Here is a 7,538-nt window from a genome sequence, read left to right as displayed (position 1 = left end):
TATGATATTCACCACGCGCCACACATAGTCCTGAACTAGATAACGTGCCCTCTCATGGCAAGGAGTGATTCGCTCTGGTAGATAAATCCTAAAAAAATTTAACGGAATGCCTAGTGCACAGTATGTTCCAAGAACATTTACGGAATTAACTGGAATGGACTGGAAGGAAAATGTGAATAAGCTAAAGTAAACTGTGAAGGGTATTACTCAGAAAACAGGACTGCCTGGAGAAAACCCCAAGTGGAGCAGCCTGTGTAGGGGGCTGGAGACAAAGTCTGACCCACAGAAACCCTAAAAAGTGGGATAACGTTAGGGAGGGTGGCAATGACGTTCACAGGAGGCGGACCAGACGGCGTCAGGACACTAGCAGAGGCAGCAAAGCCCACTCACCCCGGAACCACAGCCACCAGCTTTCCTGGGTCTCCCGGGCTCCCGGGAGAACCTCCCGGCCCCGCCCCTCCGGGGAGGTCGCCGCTGCGACGGCAGCTGCGGCTGCGCAGTGGCGCGCGCGTAGGCGAAGCGGCGCGCGCCGCGGTCAGCTGACTGCTCCGGCTGGCACGTGACTTGCTCCGTAGGCGCTGGGGTCGAGAAAGCCGTGAGGCCGGAGCTTAGGTCCGGCAGGGATGGATCGCTGAGCCGTTAACGTCTGCAAGGCTGACCGCCTCCGTACCTGTTAGTGCAGCCACTTCGTCGTTTGACACCTTCCTGGGTCAGTGAGCGATGGTTACCCCGGATGGCCAGGCCGAACCTTGCGCTGCGGTCGCCGTCTGGGAGGGATGGGGGTGGGTGCAGGGGCCGACGCTGTGGCGTTGGAGCTGGCTGCATCGTTGTGTCTGGTTTCTCCGCGTTGGTTCGTTGAAACCTTGGGCGTGGGTTCTGTTTCTAAGGAAGAGGAAGAAGGGAAAAAGAAATGGCCCTAGGGGGTACTGAATAGCCGAGACAGGAAGGAGAAACACTGCGGGTCTGGGACATTTCTCCTTGGAAGGGGTGAGGGGAGCGAATCTACGCCTCTTGATTTAGAGGGATGAAATGCGACAGAGTGGCCCAGATGAGGATCTGGAGTGGTGTGTGTGAGGTCACAGCGAGCTCAAGAGTCTTCACTGGGCATACGCGCTTGTGAGTAGGGCGATGGCAGTTTAAAGGGCCTAGCAACCCTTCACTACAGGCAGGGGACTCTCCCAGAGGATGCAGGGCCTTTGTAGGCAGGGGAAAGAACAAGAATCCAGAAAACTCAAACTGTTTTTATTAGATGGGGGAAAGATAGACAAGAAACCCCTGGAAAGGAACTTGTGGGGGGAATCACGTAAGGCGAATTGAATCACCTGAGAAACGGGTAAAGAGAAGCAGATACTCTTTTCAGAGGAAAATTCTGGTATGATAGGGAAAAATCAAATGTTTCAGTGAGAACTCAGTACTTAGCACTACTCTGGGAGTGCAAGAACGGGGCTGTAAACAGTCCAGCCTTAGGAGTTCGAACCAATGTTGGGGAGATAAGTCACACACACATGACACATTGAAGTACAATGAGGCCGTATGTAATTATCAAAAAAAGTGCTAAGTGCTTTGGAATTGTGGAGCAGGGACAGAGGTATGAACTGACACTGTCCGGAAATATCCTGGAGGAAAGGCAACTGGGGTTGGATCTCTGCAAGCCAGTGGGATTTGAACAGGTGGAGAGAAGTGAGAACTTTCTAGGCAGGGAAAGCCATCTAGGCAGGATTTGAACGCCTGAAGAAGAAAAGAAAGAGTGGTTCTAGGGGAGTCCAGGTTTGTGGTGATTTTGAATTTCAGAGAAGTGAGAAATAAAATGGGGTCAGATACTGAAGACTTTGATATTTACTCATTCATTCTACTGATATATATTGAGCTATATACCCAGTGCTATGCTGGTAGGAAGGTTTAGAAGGTTTAGAAAACACTCTCATAGAGTTCCCAGTCGAGTGGAGAAGATGGGTCTTAATAATTATGCAAGTGTGAAATGTGTTTGGGAGGAATAACAGTGGTGTGAAAGAGTTTGTAAAGGACATGGCCTTTAGAGGAAGTTCAAAGGAGGCTTTTTGGAGCATCTGACTTTCAAACTGACATCTGAAAAGAGGCTAAAAAGGGTGTGAAAGTGTGAGTAAAAAACGTTCAAAACAGAAGGAACAGCGTATGTCAGTACCCTGAGATGTGAAGAGGAATAAAGCTTTTGAAAAGTAGGAGGACTAGCAGGGTCGAATCCAGAGAGAAATGTGTGAGAGAGGCAGGTTGGGGAAGGCTGGGATCGGGCCCAGCAGGGCTTTTTATCCTAAAAGCAAAGGAAAGCCAGTGAGGATGATAGGCAGTAGAGTGAGTTAGACGTGGTTTTTAAAAATAACATTTAATGAGAATGTGGAGGGTGCAAAACTGAATGAGGGGAAACCACTTCAGGAGGACATTGTTGTAGTTCCAAGAGATGGTAAGGCAACCAAATTTAGTAGTTTGCTCCTGAAGGAAATGGAGAGCCACGGAAGGATTTGAAGGTGGGATACCTTCTCTTTCCACCAAGGAATTAAGGAGAAGGTTTAACCATATTCACTTTTAGAGGAGCTAAGGAGTTGGGGAAGGGAAAGAGTGATTAGATTCTATTTTGATCCTTCACTGAAGGTAGTTATAACTACCCCCTAAGCAGTCCTGAGGACAGGGAAGGCTGGATCATTTGGGGGTTGACTGAAGGTTCCTTTGCAAAAATCTGTTTTGGCCTTCCAGACTTAGCCTTTGGTAATGTTACTCCTCCAGAATACCTTTTATTGAATAGTAGTAACAGGGTAGACTCAGTTACCTTTCATGTTTATTTTGTCCTGACAGGTCTTTGAGAGAGAGTAGATGAAAATGCATTTCATTTTATAGATAGGAACCTATCCAGACCCTTGGAACTAGAAACAGATTTGTCTCAGTCTGGCACAACTTTCACAGGGTGCTGACTGCCGGTGTACTTTTCCTGCTGAGTACCTACATAATACTTAACCACAGCCATATCTAGAGAGGATGAATTTCCTGATTCAGCACGTTAGCACTTTTGGTGAACTTTTTCTCATAGGACACCTTCAAGGAATTTGGCATTGGTCAGTGCTTTCAAAACCGCTTTTCTGTAAGCTTGGGTCAAGCTAGTCGATTTACAGTTGCGCTGTAGGAGATAAAGAGCAGCAGAGTGGAGCTCACCGCCTTCAGGTTGTCAATCACAGTTCTTTGGCAACAAGCAAGTCTCGAGTGGTGCTGAAGACCGAGCCTTGGGGTTGTGTCTCCGAACTCCCGGATCTTTTTCTCTTTTGGTGTATCTTGCAGGGACTAGCTAAAATCTAAAGAAACAGTACTCAGGATCTGACAGAAGCAAATGCCGAGAGGTAGGTAGGTAGTGTAATTCTGCTTTTAGAACTGGGCAGGAGATGCTTGTTTTGTTTTTTTTTTTTAAGATTTTATTTATTTATTTGAGAGAGAGACAGTGAGAGAGAGCATGAGCAAGGAGAAGGTCAGAGGGAGAAGCAGACTCCCCGTGGAGCTGGGAGCCCGATGCGGGACTCGATCCCGGAACTCCAGGATCATGACCTGAGCTGAAGGCAGTTGTCCAACCAACTGAGCCACCCAGGCGTCCCGAGATGCTTGTTTTTAATTTTTGGCATATCAGTTTTAGGGAATCTCATTGACATTGGCTCTTACAACCAAAAAGAAAATTTAGGGCTTCAAAAATACTATTCTGTGATTATTTCCATAACTTGTGAAATAATTCCATTGGCCAAAGAGCAAAACTGGAATGCCAAAATAAACCTTTGCAGAGGGATCTCCTTGTAGTCCACCAGTTCCAAAGCATCTTCCTATTGAACTTGAGTCTGTTTAGGGGTAGGTACAGTTTTGACTTAGTATTTCCTAGTTAAATTTTGTTCTTGTACATATTTTGATCTGTCTGCAGAAGTAAATCTTTTCACCCTTTGGATGTGGAATTATATGCTATTTCAGATGTAAACTAATTCATGTTAGATTCCCATTTCAACAACACTTTTAAGACGTAGTAGAAATAGAAACTATTAATATAGTGCCCTTGGAAAGATAGCTCGGGTCAGGACCCATGGCATTCTAAAATTTCTTATTGACACGAGTGAGCCTTGGAACAAGAAATTTCAAACTATGTTCTTGATAATGAAGCACAATTATTTTCTAGTGGTAATCTACTTCTAATGTTATATCACAGTGTAAATCTGTTGTACGTTTATTGAGTTCCAAAAGGAGCCAGGTGAGCCGTGGAAGAGAAGTGCTTTGGCTATATCAGTGGGTAAAAGAGCATTAGCTCTTTGTCTAAAATGGGGTGTGTGTATATTTGAAAATAAAATGCCAGGTAAGTGCAAAAAACAGTGTTTTATAAAAAGAAGCTGGTGTAGTTTTAAAGATACTGGAAGCAAGCTATCAGTGAATAGGAAGTTATTTGTAAATTAAGCTGATTAACAGGTGCATTAACTTTACCATGAAGGTTTTCTTTATGAACCAGGCTATAGCTTAATGTTTCTGTACGGGTGTTACTGGCATTTTGGACAGGACGGTCTGTTGTTTGGTCCCCATCCACTAAATGCAGTTAGTAGCCTCCACGTTGGGACAACCTAAAATGTTCCCATACATTTCTCCTGGAAGAGAGATGTCCCATTTGGTCACGAAACACTTGCCTGTGGTGCTACCATTTATTTGTTGGACAGAAATTTGAGTGCTTGTTAAGTGACAGATACCCTGTTAGATGTTGAGGGTATAGAAGTTAAGAGTAGTATTTTAATAAACTAGCTGTAAAATATGTATAGTCTCTAGTCATGTGATTTTGGACAGATGATTTCATTAACTGTTCTTCCATCTACAGCTGGGGGTGATAATAACATCTTTGAAGAAGTTAAATGCAAAATTGCATAGCATATTGACGTGCTTATCACATAGTGCATATTCAGTAAGTGGTTGTCGCTATCAAACAGAATCTCAAGCTTACTGGAGTGATGAATTGGGAAAAACTAACTTGAAAATCTGTAACTTGGTGAGTTTCAGGCTACATTGTGTTAGAGATAAAAGCACCTTCTGGTGGAATGTGGTATTGTGGTCCAATCAGTGTTACAAAATACCAGCCCAAAATGAAAGGGAAGTAACACTTTGGGAGCCATGAGTGTAGATTCAGGGATTCCCCTCGCATGGAAGGAATTGTTCGTTCCTTGGGTCATTGCTGAGTTGCCTGTGGCAGAGAGGAAGTCTCTGGGAGCTCAGAAGGTCCTGATGATTACTTTCAGTAATAGGTATACAGTGTCCTCCTGCCATGTCTACCAATTCACCTAGCTTTACCAGAAATTGCAAGAAATTTTCCCTAACATGCCCGAACACAATCCACCATCCCACCCCCCCAACCTTTCAGTTTTTATAAGTGATATTTATGAAAAGTTAAGGCTTGGCTTTTACAAATTTGTTTTTAGCCAACTGTGAAATAAGAACATGGTAGTTTAGGGGCACCTGGGTGGCTCAGTCAGTTAAGCTTCCAACTCTTTTTTTTTTTTTTTAATTTTATTTATTTATTTGACAGAAATCACAAGTAGGCAGAGAGGCAGGCAGAGACAGAGAGGAGGAAGTAGGCTCCCCGCCAAGCAGATAGTCCGATGCGGGACTCGATCCCAGGACCCTGAGACCATGACCTGAGCCAAAGGCAGAGGCTTAACCCACTGAGCCACCAGGTGTCCTAAGCTTCCAACTCTTGATTTCAGCTCAGGTCGTGATCTGGTGGGTCTTGGGATTGAGTCCTGCTTTGGGTTCTGCTTTGAGCCAGGAGTCTGCTTGAGATTCTCTCCCTCTGCCTGGCTCGCCCCCACCCCAACCCCAGTGCTCCCCTGCTCATGCACTCCCTTGCTCATGCTCGTGGTATTTGCTTATATCGAAAAAGATGGTAGTTTATAAAATATGCCTGTTAAAGATAAAATTGTCTTCCATCTTTAAATGTATTTTTTTTTAAAGATTTTATTTATTTATTTGACAGCGAGAGAGATCACAAGTAGGCAGAGAGGCAGGCAGAGAGAGAGGGGAGGAAGCAGGCTCCCTGCGGAGCAGAGAGCCCGATGTGGGGCTTGATCCCAGGACCCTGGGACCATGACCTGAGCCGAAAGCAGAGGGCTTTAACCCACTGAGCCACCCAGGTGCCCCTTTAAATGTATTTTTGGCATGAAATTCAGGTAATCTGTAATGGGATTATAGAGCAATTTAAAATATTGCAGTTGAAAACAAAAAGTCAGAGATTAAGATTTATTTGAAGAAGGTATATGTTCTGACAATTTCTAAGTTTTGTTCTGTATGAATCATGAAACTACTCCTTGAAAGGTAAAATTCTCCTTTTAGTTATTGGAAACTTTTAAACAAGTTTTATTACCAGTAAGCCCTTCCCACAATCTCAATTAAGATGTTTCTGTTTTGAAGGGTAGAATTTCAACATTCAAAGAGGAAACAGTTGTTCTTACTTTTTATTTTTATGGTGTTAACAGTTTCTGGGGTAGGATGTGGCACCTTTTTTAAAATGAATGGATGGTGGTAAATCTTTTGCACTGATGAATTCTCTTAAAGGTTGATGTGTTACAGTTGGAAGGCTGTGTGATATTTTGCTGACATCTGAGGTGTTTCTTCTTGCACTTGTTGTAAACAATAGGCCACTTAGTAAACTTGGTATTTTCAAGGACTGAAAAGGAGGTTGTTTTGCATGTAAACCACCTTCAGTCTTAAATTGTTGAGAAATTTTATTTACTGTGGAAAGTGGTTGCATTTCAGAGACTATTGGTTTGTTGAAAGCATTGAAATCAGTTAAGTATTGGAACACTTACTGGGGTGCTGTACTGTTTTCTGTGGTTGCCCCTGTGTTGGGTCAGGGTCACACCTTCAAAAAGACATGACAGCAGGTCTCTCTTTGACCTTATTATCCTAATCTTTTATGTTGTTGTGATAGTTACTGCTTTACTGTTTTTTTATATTGAGATCAGTTATGGTAGGAAAATAATCTACAGCCTTCAAATTCCCAGTAGTGGGTTGACACAGTAAATAAACGATCTCAGAGCTTTGTACCCAGGTTTTCCTTTTTCTTTTGTGTTTCTCTTTTGTTCCAATGTATTTTTCTTTTTTTAAGATTTTATTTATTATTAGAGAAAAAGTGCAGGTGTACACAAGCAGCGGGGCGGGGTAGGGGGAGAGGGAGAGAATCGCAATCAGGCTTTGCCCTGAGCGTGGAGCCTGACTCGGAGCCTGACTCGGGGCTTGATCTACGTGCCCCGAGATCATGACCTGAGCTGAAATCGAGAGTTAGATACTTAACAGATTGAGCCACTCAGGCAACCTTCCAACGTATCCTGCCTTGATTTTTCTTTTTTGTCTTGTCACTTGCGTTTTTTCCTTCTACCTCTAATGGCACACACAGACCTATCTGCTCATACAGACCTGTGTGTGCGTGATTGTAAGTTCCTTCAAGAGAGGGAGTGCATTTCATTTGTTTTGCTTCTTAGATCCTATCACAGTTCTGAAAACTTAAGCAC

General features: G+C 43.8%; 1 protein-coding gene across 2 annotated transcripts in view; it reads left to right on the top strand.

The window, feature by feature from the left end:
- Positions 1-513: 513 nt before the first annotated feature.
- Positions 514-7,538, top strand: part of LOC111146645 (ATPase H+ transporting V1 subunit C1) — a 41,981-nt gene continuing 34,956 nt past the window's right edge. For both annotated transcript variants that reach the window (XM_022502280.1, XM_022502281.1), the window contains exon 1: positions 514-709. The gene's annotated coding sequence lies outside the window, so the exon portion shown is untranslated. The remainder of the gene's footprint in view (positions 710-7,538) is intronic.

Source organism: Enhydra lutris, unplaced genomic scaffold (assembly GCF_002288905.1).
Source record: "Enhydra lutris kenyoni isolate GAN:26980312 unplaced genomic scaffold, ASM228890v2 scaffoldscaffold14, whole genome shotgun sequence".
In the NCBI taxonomy this organism is placed as follows: domain Eukaryota; kingdom Metazoa; phylum Chordata; class Mammalia; order Carnivora; family Mustelidae; genus Enhydra; species Enhydra lutris.
This window is presented reverse-complemented; position numbering and strand designations above follow the sequence as displayed.